A 15,556-nucleotide genomic window follows, 5' to 3' on the forward strand; every position below is an offset into this window, starting at 1 on the left:
AGTATAGTGTAGAATTTTATGCGCCTTCAGCGACATCATCACTATAGTTTCCCAACTAATTTGACATAAGTTTTATCCAAGTGGGGACCTTTTGCTTGGATGTCTGTTCTCTGTGTGTAAACCATATTACATTTTCAAATGTTTTGGTATCGTGGCTAGCCACGACGGGTCAACCTAGTAGGAATGATAATTATCTGTCAGTGTCATTCCAATCGAGCAGACGACCTATCCAACGCGTATGCAGTAAAGAGAAAGAAAACCTTGGAAAAACCGCATTGCATATACATTTGGGATGACATGTCGCCACTCTGTACATAGTCACTCTATATGGGACGAACTTTTGGTCGAGACGGGTAAAATGCAGCCCATAAAAAAGTAGCCGGTTCTTACCGTGTATGGTTTGACGCCGGTCGTTCATCGTTGTTTGTATATTTAACCAGTTTGTGTCAAAACATCGTCAGCAGGGAACAGTTTAGATTCATTTTGTTTATTAGTTTCAGTGTTGAAATGGTGAACTTAACATGACTTGGAAATGGTTTTATATTATTGTCATAGGTGTATACATATGTTATAAAGGAAATTTGAAGATAAATAAGTGTTTGTTATTTGAAAACTATGGTTCTCTACTAGCTTTGCATCAATACAACATGGCTGCCCAATGCAATACAAATTAGAATGATATTACAAAGTTAAGAAAGCGAAAAGGTAATACTAGAATATATTACATATATACATACATTCCAAAAATCATATTTAATAGAATAACTCGATTTGAATTAACCCGAATCAGCCCAGAATTACCCCGCAAAATTAGTCCAATTTTCAACATTGAGATGCCATTGCATTAGAGTACAACACTCAAATGCTAAATCAGATATTTTTTGTTAAACTGTATCAATTTGGCTTCGAAAAGATATTACTAAAGGTTGGAAATATCAATCTGTTTTTATTTTATGGCGAACAGTATAAAATATATCAAGTGATACCATATGGCATCATTGGGCTGATTCGGGTTAAGGACAAAACAGAAATCGCGAAAAATTTAAAATCAAGATATACAGTCAGTCAAAAAAGTTCGGTAGCAGCGCATAAATTTTTCGGTTGTCCGACTTTCTCTAGAAAACTAAACACCAGAAAATAAAATACCGAAGGATTTTTCCCAGAAGCAATCCTTCTTCAGAAAACCAATGCCCAGAAAGTACTAAATTCCAGAAAACCATTTCCTAGAAAGTACTATTTGCCAGAAAGCTATTGACAAGAAAGAACCAATATCCAGAAAAATATTTTACGAGCAAGTAAATTACATTTCTTTTTTTCGCAAATGAGTTACGCTTATTACAAGATGTGGCACCCATTTTATCGTGTTAGTAGCAAACGTTTCCTAGATGATTCAGGGCGAGACGGCCGTAGGCCGCGAGTGTTCGCCGGCGACCCGCCGTCGGAAGCGCCGGCCACTGCGGGGGGCAGCCCCGCCGCAGAAATCACCTCTATTTAGGTGCATGCGTTTTTCTAGGTTTACTGTGTTATTATAATAGAAATTCTAGTGAGAAGCAGAGATGCAGAATTGAAAAAAACTTTGATTTGTTGCGTTGCCTCCTACTGACTAGTAGGAGTTATCCCTTAGTTGAGTCCGAACGAGCGGTAGCGAGTAAGGACAGCATATAATTACCCAACAATTGAGTAGGCCGAAAGTTGTGAATGGTTTCTATGACAAAGCAAAACCAAAAGCCTAGGTGCTACATTCCGTTATCAAAACTTGGCCTTCTGTTTTTTATACGACAGACTTCGCAGTCAGCTGTTAGAGTGCAGGACAATTGCAGGGCCAGTTGTTACGATAGAGTCAATAGACTCTAACAGCCTCTCCCAGTCGCGATTCGAAGATACGATGACTGGCTTATTAGGCTAGCATCATACCTCGAAGCCAACTATGACATACTGTTTAAATTTTCCAACTGTAATTTGCGAAAAAATTTTCGGAAATTTCCAGAGTTGTTTGTCTGGATGTAAACAACACAACCTTTCAATACCCTACTGACATTAGTTTCACTGCCGGATTATTGAGTCAAAATTCGATAATCCGGCCATGAATTTGTCAGATTAGCGGGGTGGTACTGTATTCCATAACTCACAAGATACTGCTTTACGACTTAACTGATTCTTGGGAATTTGTTAATAGTCATTTATAAAGAAATTTTATTAGAAAACCAGAGTTTCAGAAAAACTAAGAACGTTAAAGTCCTTCACCTTGCTCCCAATTGTGCGCGTCGCATATTTTAAATAAAAATTGAAATATTCTCCAATTAAGAACTAAATGTATACATATTTTGCGTTAAATAAAGATAAAAATTCATCGGAAATTGTAAAGTTTTAACTGAAATGCGGGGTGCGCAGAATTAGGCGCTTACTGTAACTGTTATTTCGTCTTCAGGAATATATAATTGTTTCTGGAAAATAGTATTCTGGCGATTAATTCCTTCTGGATATTAGTTTTCCGGGGATTAATGCTTTCCGGTCAATGGTTTTCTGGTTATTGGTGTTTTCCGTGGTTTGGTTTTCTAGGAAAAAAGCTTCGGCGTTTAATTTTCTGGGGAATAGTTTTCTGGGAATTGTTAAACAATCAATTTATTTTATAATAATGCTCAGTATATTTTTTCCAAAGAATGGTAACACATATTTTTTAAAACAATTTTTAACTAAAGCATATTTAGATACATGGTAATAATTAGGGGTTTTGAATATTTTGTTGATAGTGTCCATGTAGTTTGATTTGCCTGAAAATGCAGTTTTTTAACTTTGTATTCGGACACTTAACGATTCTTCTTATCAGATTAAAACTGACTTTTCGGTGAATTATTAAGTTAACTTTGTATTGTTAACTTTTCCTCTTACTTTATTTCGCCATCCTCAGAAATTTATGACAAAACAACTTATAATTATTTCTTATCTTATTAATACCATCACAGCCACAATTAAGGATTCCTGAAAATAATAGTAATTACTAGAAATACTAGAAATTACTAGAAATACAAATTATTTTCTTGTCAGTATTAACATTTGCAAAATATCAAAGATATATCGCAAATGTTTAATCGGCCAGGACAACTGTGAAGTATTGCCGCAAAGACGATTATACGAACTGAATCTTGTGTGAATAAGTTATTCATGCATAGATGCATTTCTAAATTAACAGGGGATGAAGAAACGGGGTCTCGTACCAACCGTCTCTGAGTAATTTTAACTATGTTTTCGTTGGAAATATCTTGGCTAATAACACGGTGCGACAAAAACAATTTTCTTTTGAATATACTTTGCAAGTGACCTAGTGTACGTTGTTAGTCGCACCTAGTAGGGTAAGGTGGGGCAAGACGGGTCACGGGGCAAGATAGGTCAGTTGCATTAACATGAAAGTTTCAGCCAACGATTTTTTCATATAGTACCTAAAGTAACGCTCTTTGGACCGCGAAAGGACGTGAAAATTTTTCATGACAATTTTTTTCGTTTTCCGTAGACCAAAAATGATTTTGTATTTAAATGTTTACATGTATTGTTTTTTGAAAATGTGAATTTAGTGTTACTAGCTGCGAAGGTATTCAGAAAAAAGTGCGTTTAGGCGTGAGAATTTTCCGGTTTAAAAGTAGTTGTAGCATTGAATAAAAAGGGCAGAAAACGAAAGGTGTATATGTTCAGCATCCCAAGCCCGTGCAAGACAAGATGCAGAAGAATGTAGTTTGAGGAAATGTGAAACAAGAAGAAACTGTCGCCGGTGAAATAACTGAATTTGAAAGCTGCTATCTTGTCCATCATTCAACAATCAATGGAAGCTCACTGGAAAATGGTGGAGCTGCTGTTACAAGAATTAACCAGAAGCAGCATCAAAATAATTCATGTCATGTCCAACAGAAAGTTAAATTAGTTCCATCCGGAAATAACCTATCTAGTGGATAAATTTTCAACACTGACTGGGGGAGTAAATAATTTCCTCTTATTTATTTATTTGATCATTTCATTAATATTCTAAATAATCAAAACAATTTAGAATATTATTCCTTGCAGAAAGGGATTGTCGTCTATTTTCAGAAAGCGAAATAAGGCGCTATAACCTTGGCCTATTGCAGCCGGACTTTTGGTCTAAATACCATAAGTTCATCCCAGAGGGTCCGGAGTATCACTTAACTTTTATTAGCAAAGATACTCCCAACGAAAACAAAGCTATAAATACTCAGAGACGGTTGGTACGAGACGTCCCCGTTTCTTCATTCCCTGTAGATTTAGAAATGCATCTATGTGTGAATAACTTATTCACACAAGATTCATTTCGTATAATCATCTTTGCGGCAATACTTCACAGTTGGCCTGGCCGATTAAACATTTGTAAGAAATCTCTGATATCTTGCAAATGTTAATACAGACAAGAAAATAATTTAAACTATTTCTATGATTAGAAATAATTAAAATTATTTCCAGGAATCCTTTATTGTGGCTGTGACGGTATTAATAAGAATAAGAATAAGAATAAGATAGTACCTAAAGTAACGCTCTTTCATAATCATCATAATTCGTAATTTATCTTTTACCCGCTTTCGATAGAAAAATTTGATTGTAAAATCGCTGCATTTCTTACGCGATACATGAAACGATACAAAACGAAGCAGATCCAATGATTTGTCAGCATAAAATATAGCAATATGTTTTTTGTGTGCTCTTTTCATTTGTAAAACCACATAGGATAACAATATTTGTTATATACTACAAAAGTTTTAATAAGAAATTAGCCCTCAGTACGTAATGATGATCACGATGATTACTTTAGGTGTGTTAGTAAATAAGTTTTCGTAGCTATATAGTTGGAATTCTTGAAGTTTAGCACGGTAAATTCACTAAGATAAATGTTATTTTGTCTTACCTTATTTATAATCTTTCATATGCAATTTGACTTTATCGAAAAAAAACCCTCCCATGGGTAGGTGGTTTGTCGCGCACTTCGGCACAATCCTAAACTTAATTCCGCATGTAGAATGTAATATAGTTTAAGTTAGATATATGTGTAGTATGTAGTATAGTATTGCATAATTTAGCTTTATGTGTAGCATGTGTCTCGTAAAGCGGAATGGAGCGAAATCGAACGGATTTGATTTTAAATTCAATCCGTTTGGGCCGAAGCACCGGGAGGGCTTACTCAGTTCCCTAGATGAATTGCTGGTAAGCACAGAAATTTTTCTAGAAAACTGAAACCAAATCCTACCCACCATTCATGAGATTTTGACTTACTCATGAAAATTAAAATTTATCGCTAGTTAGAACGAACGAGTGTTCAAAAATGATGTGATGTCTTTATTTGCGTAATCGAGACATTTTCTATGAGATTGCCATAGAATTTGTGGCTGTTATGCGATTATGGACAGCACAGCACTGAAAAATATACACACACGTACATGTATACATGTGTATGCATGTATGAGTGTGCATGGGTATATAGGTACGAATGAATATATGTTTGAGTGTTCTATGATGAGTCGGAAATTCTTCTTATACCTATGCTGCCAAACTACAAATATTAATGGGCAGGAAGTTATAGTCAGTAGCTGTGTTTCCTGTGTCAGTTTCCTATGTTATTACTATTATTACTAATATTGCTATCGTTGCTGTTACTGTCACCTCTATTGTATTGTTTTGGATGTAATTAATTATAATTATTATTTTCTTATTTCCCTCCTTTATCCGAATGATTTGCATGTCTTGTGACTAACCGCGTTAACGGTATTCAATTAACAACATAAAATGATCATGAATAACGCTGTTTGTCTCCCAAGGGCCCTCCTAATGCTGATGAGCCTCTGTCGGAGAGTGCATCAAGTCGGACGGTGGCAACTCACCGGCGGCCTGCTCCTCTCCATTCTTACTGCTGTCGTCGCGGTCGGACTTAGTGGATCTCTCGAAAAGCTTTATAGTCTCGATATATATTTTGTTCTGTCCATTGCCCAATCCTGGCAGACTTCAACTGGAACATTTCTAACTAAACCTTTTTAGAGTATATCTCTTCAAGTAAAAACAGGTATTCGATTCTCTGGCTGATTCAAGCGATAGCGAAGGGCTGTCCTCAATATACCATCATTCCCACTTCCTAAAATATGGTCATAGTACATAATATATGGCCATGGTATGAGGATTTTTTTCGATTCAATACCATCCTCACAGAATTATCAACGTCGTTAACATCTTATTAAGTCTTGCTTCAGTGACAGCTTGCACTTAAGACTTAACACGGCATATATACATATATCCAAGTGAAGTTCTACTTGATCCACCTCATCCTTTCTTGGTTACAGAATCATTTCAATTGACCACGGCCTGAAGAGCATACCGACAAATCGGTTGACTACCGCTACAAATATGCAATTAATGCCACCGGGAATAATACGAGCGAGTACCAGTCCCCATTATATCGCATCTGCTCTATTTTTCGGAAGTTCAAGTAGTTTTTCGATAGTTCTGAGCGATAATATTGCTCTTGAATAATATTCCGCACAAAATATTCGAAAATTTACGCCAACAGCTACAATACTGCAAAGATGGTAGATAAAGAAGCGGCTGTGGCTTTTAATGACCATAGGTTGTTGAATAGCGCTGGGTCAATCGTGATGACATGGGTATTTGGGAGATGAGTAGCGTCCATCCTAGCGAGTAGTTAGTCGGTAGTAGCATAGGTGATGGACAGACATAGAATTCTCGTAATATTACTAACTCGAAAATTGTGATCAACATGTTGACTAAAAATTTCTTCTTTTCTTTTCTTTTCTTTCTCTGCCTGATCTCTATCGCTTCTTCTCACGGCAACAATGTTGTCATGAGGGGAGGCAAGAGATCAGCCACAGATGACTGCACTGGTGACACCGATGGAGAGGACGGCCGGCGTGGAGCCTACTTTAGGCTTAATTAAGATCGACTACGAACAAGACGAGGAAACAAACAAAGGAAGGAGAAAACAAGATAAGTACAAGCCATCTTATTCTATATTCACCAAGTACACAATTATAACGAGCCAAGTTCTGTCACTCTTCTGCCTCCTCATTAATCCATAATCACCAACGCATTATGGCGCTAGCGTTATCCGCAAGGATTCTTTTATCATTATCACAACCACCTTATCTCAGCCCTGGACAGACTTGGCTCTAACTGCCCCACCTCGTGCTGCAAACAGAAACAGAATTTGACTTTATAGAAAAAAAAGTTCCTCTGATGAGAAAACTGTTTATGAAAATATGCACTTGAAAATCACCTCAGCATAAAACATAAATCATATAATACACACACAACACTAATCTTATTCCGTATCGCAGCAACATAAGCCTTTTAAACAAAACCGGCGACAGTTCTTCACTTGAAATTCAGTATTTAAATATATTTTACTGTTGCAACCATATCTAGAAAATTTTTCATCAATATATAACCGAAATTGATAGATATTTGCAAAACATCAAAGCACCTAATTTACATACGCACGAACGAAACAGACCCAACATGCACCGAGGCATGCACTCAAGAAAAATATGTACGTAAAGCCTGCGTAAACTCTTGCGTAGTTTTCATCCACCGAATTTTTCGCGAAAGTTTGCTTTTCAGCTGTTTTAACTCATATGAGTCGTTTGATCGGAATATCTAGTAAATTTTATTTATTTTACTTTCAAATATAAAGTGAAATGCATGCCGACTACAAATCAGATGTTTCCATAATTATTCCGGTAAACGAACGTATCGATTTTTAGAGTGCGTTTATCTCTTGCGGCAGAGGCGATATTCGGTTTCTTTCTTTCACCCATTCCTTCTAGTATAATGTCCGAATTCGTAATTTTTTCAGTGATGCCATATGAAACACTAAAATTATTGTTGTTTCCCTATATAAAATTAGAAATCCAACTGAGGGTATGGCAACATTGTGATGTTGTGTTAGGGTTCTGTTGTGCCTAATGTGTTAGGGTAAAAACCAACGGATTTTGGTAAAGCTCTCGAGTGACTCAAGTTTTAATGTTTTTGTTCATACTTGAAAGATTAGCAAAGCAAACGTATGCGACAAGTACGTCGTATGCTCGATTCGCGTCTATTTGTTTACAATTTTTTGCAGTTGTGTATTGTTATGCTATTTATTTGCCGGTGCGAATAAGATTTATTAATACAAAGTGAAAAGGGACGGAAAAGGAAAGCACAGCGAGCTGCTCTTCTGCGTGAGCGAAAAAATCGCACATTGGCAATTGAAGAATATTCTAAAGATTATAAACCTTGTGTGTTGGTTTCAGGTATGTTTAAAACATATTTTTAGTGCTACTGTCCGTTGTCTATACATATATGATTCGCGAAGCTTACGTGTACCTAATATCTATACACTCAAGTCACTTTTTACGCGGAGGATACGTCCCGCGTAAATCAAAACCGCGTAAATTCCGAAAACCGCATAAAAAAACGCGTAAATTCCGAAAAGCGCGTAAAAAAAACCGCGTAAATTCTGAAAACCGCGTAAAAAAACCGCGTAAATTCCGAAAACCGCGTAAAAAAAAACAAAATTTCGCATAAAAAAACTGTGGATTTCAACAGTTTTGAGCACATCCGCGTAAATTCCGAAAACTGCGTAAAAAAACCGCGTAAATTCCGAAAACCGCGTAAATTTCGAAAACCGCGTAAAAAAACACGTAAATTCCGAAAACCGCGTAAATTCCGAAAACCGCGTAAAAAAAACCGCGTAAATTCCGAAAATCGCGTAAAATAGTCGCGAAAAAAAAACCACGTAAAAAGCGACTTCAGTGTAATCTCTTCAATAGTATTTGCGTTCAAATATTTGTCTTCATCGTTGTTAAACGTATACAAAGTACATTTTTAAATATTTTTCTATGTACCGTGAACGTACCATATTCTGCGCAGTTAAGACATTTGTATGATTCTTCCGCTATTCTAAGTATTCTAGATTTAAATTAACTACGCGGATAGCAGCAACGTGTAGTGCTACGGTCTATAATATCCGGTAAAAAATATGGGAATTATAAGTCGACCAACAATTGAGTATATTTTTCGTTTTGTAAACTTATCCACGGTGCCTAATTCTGCGCACTTTCTTACCCATGTTCTTAATTCTGCGCATGTTTGCTCCTAATTCTGCGCACCCAAAAAGTGAAAATAAATACTCCTGCCATGCTGTTTATGTCTTTATACGCTGAAAGCACACCAAAAAATCCGACATTAGCCATTACCATAATTAAATCCCACGATCCGGCCTTCTTGTGCTGTCCGGGTGGCAAAGGAATATTGTTAGCATTTTGATTGCTTCATTTTAAATATTTTATTCTCGATAACGTGAAGGGCGAATTGACTCGGGTTTTCTGCATACTGAACATTACACTTTATACTAATACCAAAAATTGTGTTTTCATATAGAAACCACTGCCCTGCTCTCTAACAGCCCCTTGAGGTTGAACATTAAAAAAAATAGATGACATGGTTTCATGAATTGGCGCTCGTGAGTTCGGAACCCGAAACACAGCACAGAATTCCAATCAATGGAAGTTAAAGATTCTACTTGAATTTTCATGCCTCCATACCTCAGCTATTTGGGTGAGGTTCCGTATTCTTTCGCGCTTTCTTCGTAGGATACATTTCTGCGCAGAATTTGGAACAAGAATAAAAAATCTGTGCCTAAATCTGCGCATTATTGCATCACATTTTTTTAAGGAAAGCAATGCATGCAATCACTCTTTTTATCTAAAACATGACTAAAACTAATTATTCTTTCTAATTATGCTGGGTAATTTGATCATTGCAAAGAATTTCGATCATAAATTTGTTAATTTTCTAGCAGGACAATCTTAGCGTTGGTGCTAACGACCACCATTTCTGCCACATAAAATACTTTCAGTTTCACGTTAAATTATTTCGCTCTCAAATATTATGGCCCATTTGTGAATAATGGCGTAATATTCAACAGACATTTATAAAAAAATAACGCAATGATCATAGTTATGCCCAATGTTAAAAAATGCTTATACAAAGAAAGCGCAGAATTAGGAGCTGCGCAGAATTAGGGGCGGTCACGGTAAATGAAAACTAAATTTTCGAAAATAGTAATCTGATTAAAGTCTTAAGAATGCAATAGAACTCTGTTATATTCACTAGTTCATTTTTTTTTACATATATATGATTACAATACTTCCCATATCAATAACATAACTTTTCAATATACATTGTATACATACCACGCATTTAGTTATTTGTCGTTTGTTTACACTTCCTACTCTGTTCGGGAACCAATACAATTAAGAAGTGATGATTTCACTAATTTCACCTTAAATAAACATGTAAGGTACCCCGGGGCAAGTCCCTGGGTTTGGTGGATCAGCCTTTGGGGGCGTACTTCCGGTTCGCGGATGGGAGTGGGAACTAAATAGGAGTCAAAGTCTTTTTTTTTTTTTGACTTTGCTTCTGATTAGTCTCTTATGTGGGCGGCGTTTATACGATTCTATATGTATGCAAGTTGACCTCAGTAATTCTTGGGATCTAGAGTTGAAGAACACTGTCTTGCACGTCGACCAGACCACCCGTTTTTAGTTCGTTTTTTTTAAATGTATATTGCTTAGTATACGTTATTATTTATTATATTTTACTTATCCCACTTATTTACTTATTTTATATTAGATGCATATTTTTTTTTTTTGAACAAAGATTAAGTTAACAAACTCACTATTTTCTTTCTTTTTCTTTTTCTTCCTTTTCAATCCCGGTAACGAGAATAACTATAGAGGAGATAGCTTCGAAAGAGAATGGAGACGAACAATGTAAGCGATGTCGAGGATAAACGGATCTAAATAAATAATAACCGGGGTGGGATAAGAATAAGGATAAGTATAAATAACAACAGGTATGTTGGAAAGAGAAAAGATCGTCAATATCTATCATATTATATATACATATATTTACTATATGGTATGTATATATGTTTATCATATGTTATATGCTTATTAACAAAACCTAGGGAAGAATAGGTCACAGCTCGCCACGTTTTAGAGCATTTGCAAACCACGGATTTTTGACTATTAGTTGCAATACGTCCCCAGAGAGTGCTGGGTTTAGGGTTGTTCGTAGACTGACACATTACAAGGCACCTAGATATGAAGTTGTAGATATGAAAGAGGATGGCTGTGGCGTTTTTAGGTTAAGACGAATAGACGGTAGCAAGACTGCATGACGAACTATGACACAATGACCTCACTGAGCAATCTTGGGTGATATTGGTCCTCTTGGTCCGAGGAACGGCGTTCAATTGACCGAAGTGTGTTAGTTGAGCCGCCCAATACCTACTCAGCTTGCTCGCGAGCCGGACCGAGACCCAATCAGCAATACGCTACAGTCCTTCAGCTCGCTGAAAAAAAAGGTACCCCGGGGCAAGTGGGAATACGGGGTAAGTGGGAACGAAGATCATAACAACCTCATTTAAACCTACCAAACAACCTCATTTTCTCCTACCAAATCTTTCTAGAAATGAAAGATACAACTCAAACGCATGTATTAAAATTATAGATTATTTATAACAGGCATTCCAAACATCAAAATTGGACTTTCAATTTGAGCGTTATTTTCAATTTGCGTTGTAAGTTTGATGCGCCTTTCTATAAATGATATTTTGGCCACAGGCTTTAAGTAAAAGTACATGTTTTTCTGACAGTAGGTAAACATAATGAGTGTGTACAAATTACACCCTAAAACCAGTTGTTTAATTTGACAAACGGCATTAAAAAAATGGGTCGAAATAAGGTCGGTACTTCAAAGCACCCGGGGCAAGTGGGACCTATTAAAAATAAAGTGTTTCAGCACAAAACTTCCTGTCTTAATACATTTTTAGAAGAACTATCGAACATCGTCAGTTCAATTACATAATATTTATACCAGTAAAGCTTTAAAATAGAACCGAACAGGACTAAACCAAGGGGCCCCAAAAAAGAAGCCCATATGCACAGCTTGTGAGGGTACAAACAGTTTGGTCACATTTTGGTTACATCTAAACGATGTTAATTGAATTTGGAAAGTCAAATTTGGTATAATTAAGCAAATCTGCAACTGGAATTGAAACAATAAAGTGTTGTGGTTATTATAACGTAACTATATCTTATGAGTAGCTCTACCGAATTGGGCATGATAGAACAAACAGATCATAATCGTATTTTCGAGCTATTAAACAATGGTTAATCCTAAATTACGTGTCGCAAGAATTGGATACAACGACTTATTCAACTACATTTCATTACAATAATGCTTTACAGCGTAATTGCTCACGATCTGTGTTTTATATAAATTATAAAGTCGCCCGTTGTGATCTGATTTTGTTACGCTATTTTTGAATGAACCCTTCGTATAAATATTGTTTTTGATTGCTTCTTGTAATGCTTTAACATTGATGTATATTAACTTACATAATTAACTATTGTTTTATGCTTTTTAATCAAATTTGAATATAGGTCCCACTTGCCCCGGTAAATGGGGCAAGTGGGACCTATCGCCATAATTTTGAAAATTCTCCTCCAGATTCATTTCATGTAAATTGATAGGCCTTTTTCGTAATTAATCCTTCGAAGTGATACCACTGAAGAGTTTCTGTGCTGAAAGAATTTTGAAATAATCATAGGTATAGAAAACACAGTGGAATAAACCCAAACTATGCATTTTTTAGGTCCCACTTGCCCTGGTGTACCTTATATTGTTCTACCAGCTCAAGAGGGGCAAGATGGATCACATTAAAAAAAGCTTGTGTGGCACCCTATGTTTGTCCATATATCTGTATTTTTGAGTTTCTTTATTCTTGTAAATGACTATTTTTAGCTGACCCGGCGTATATTTTATCCACAAAACAGTTAATTCGGGAAAAGGTTAGTTTTTCAACATTTCACTTTTTATTTTTATTTAATCACATTTTTTTGATTTGGCCTGTTTGCGTTAGCTTAGAGGAGCCGTAAGGCTTTTATAAAAATGGTACACGAGAAGCACTGCTTATATCTATGTTAGGAGGTATGATCGATACACCCGATTTACTGGGGTTAGTAGGTATTTACAGTTTTCTTGATATAGAGGGGGCTAGGAAAGGAGGATTAAGGATTTGTATTTGTATCAGTGGCGATATTTATTTATTTATTTATTGGTCATTAAGGTATAGGCTACAAGCCCGTTGCCAAAAAAAAAACTTGAACACAATGAATACAAATGAATACAATGATTAAAAGGAATGCAGTTGTCCCCTTAAATATAAACTAAGCCTATTTTTATTGGTAGCTGGTGGCATTAATGTAACCTGTTACTACTGTGGCAAACCGGGCCACATTTTAAAAAACCCGATTTAATCCACCTAGTGGTGAAAGGAACCTTTGTTATACGGTCTTACTTGCTATTTGAGATAGAAATCGACACGCCTTCGTCTATTAGTTAATGTTGCGTAGTGCGTTGGTTTACATAAAATTTTTGAAAATTGAATAAGTTTACAAATTTTGATAGATCCTTTTTTCGTGAAATTGCTGAGTAAGGATAAGTAGGTTGTTATTAATCTGAGTAAGTGCAAATAAAAGTAAGTTGTGAGAGGAAATCTTATTCTTTAACATATACATTGCCTAGTAAAGGTCTAGTTTATAGGTTTTTGAACTATGCATAATTTTCTGTAATGCCATTCTATGTGAATCAAATCAATAGAGTTTTCTTGAATAATTTTCATCAATTTTTATTAACCTTCGGTTACTCACGCTGTTGTATTTTGTACAACACGTGTAGGTATTCCTACGCCATATTGTTATAAAATTACAAATCGTTGTTTAACTAACGTATATTCTCCAATAAACTTATTATGAGCAAAATATCATAATCATTCAATGCATTAATAATTTAAATTGTTGGGAAAATAGATCAGCATAAACCGCCATCACAGAAACGAAGCAATCAGCATGTGAGGTGTACCAGAATTTCGCCCCAACTGGAATTTTCTCTTGTTTCTTCATATGGAAAAATGGTGTCTGTATGCAGCAAAACTATCAGCAAATGTAAAATGTTTTAAATGTATCCGTCTGCTGGTATTCAAGTTATTAGAGTATTTTTTATAATCAAAGTTCCTAAACAGTTCCTAAACAAGCAAACATAGAGGTATACTATTTTCAGCAAAGTTGTGTATTTTTACTATTTGTACAATTTTGTAGTATATGAAAAAGCCAGACAACAATTACAAAAAGAGCAAAAATAGAAAAACTGATTTTACAAAATCATATACAATAAATAAGATTTTTCTATCTTCGCTGCAGAGATAGAAGGTTATTGTCTTTAGCAAAATTTCTTGTAGTAATATGCTCTATAACTTTGCAGAACACATCAATGTGTTACATTGACACTGCAGAAAAATATTTTTTTATTTCACTTTTAGGGGGATTAATCAAAATTTAAATTCCACTAGACGATAGAGCTTTCAATTTCTAGAAACTCTTCCAAAGGTTCGATAAACCTAAAACCAAGTTTTCTCAATCAAAACTTTAGTTCGCATGTTTTCTTTGGTTTGGGGCTATAGTGTGCGCGAGTAACCGTGTTACAAAAGTTGGCGCGAGTGTTCGAGGTTTAATATCTTTTGACCGGTAAAACCAATTCTTATGAAATTTTGCATATATATTCGTAGTGTCAAAACCTCTCGTTTGATATTAAAATAATTGAAATTAGGTAAATAATCTTAGTTAAAACCATTATAAATTATTGTTAATTTTGGTGTGGTGTATACGGTTGCTCATAACTTTCAAATTAAACGTCCTATCAAAAAATCAATCAATAGTGATCTATTAGGATATATTACCTTTCAAATGAGACTAATAGCGCATAAATCGGTTTGGCCATCTCTGAGAACGAGGCGATAATTATTACCTTGTCAAAACAGGTTTTTTAAGCATAACTTTTAAACTAGTTGTTTGTTTTCAATAAAAAAATTCTGAACAATTTAGGTTTAACAAGAGCTATCATTTGATACTAAGATCGTTGAAATCGGTCATATAGTTCCGGAGAAACCCATGTCACGTAGTTTTCACATTTTTGCTCATAACTTTTAAACGAAACGTCGTATCACGAAACAACTCAATAGTGATCTACTAGACAATAATACCTTTCAAACAAAAGTAATAGCGAACGAGTCGGTTCAGCCATCTCTGAGAAACAGGCGATAGAAAAAATCATTACATACATACACACACACACACACACACACACACACACACACACACACACACACACACACACACACACACACACACACACACACACACACACACACACACACACACACAGACATTGCTCAAAACGTCGAACCCTATCGATTGGTATATGTGACTTGGCCCCCCGGGCCTCGGATCAATTTCTTGTTTTTCGACCAATTTTTAAACCTTTGTTATAGTATAACAAAGGTAAAAATGTTTTAAGTACCTTAACAGTCAACGGAAACCGACTATTCGTTTTGCTGACGAACCGCATCTTGGTACCTGCAGCAGTTTGGAACAATTTTTCAACAGATTAA

The 15,556-nt window shown here is 35.6% G+C and overlaps 1 protein-coding gene across 5 annotated transcripts in view; it reads left to right on the forward strand.

Moving 5' to 3' along the window:
* The first annotated feature begins 244 nt into the window (after window positions 1-244).
* LOC128734284 (plexin-B) overlaps window positions 245-15,556 on the forward strand; it is a 748,132-nt gene continuing 732,820 nt past the window's right edge. For 3 of the 5 annotated variants that reach the window (XM_053828388.1, XM_053828384.1, XM_053828389.1), the window contains exon 1: window positions 454-705. The gene's annotated coding sequence lies outside the window, so the exon portion shown is untranslated. The other 2 variants (XM_053828386.1, XM_053828387.1) reach the window with 2 other exon arrangements.

This window comes from Sabethes cyaneus, chromosome 2 (genome assembly GCF_943734655.1).
Source record: "Sabethes cyaneus chromosome 2, idSabCyanKW18_F2, whole genome shotgun sequence".
Taxonomy (NCBI): domain Eukaryota; kingdom Metazoa; phylum Arthropoda; class Insecta; order Diptera; family Culicidae; genus Sabethes; species Sabethes cyaneus.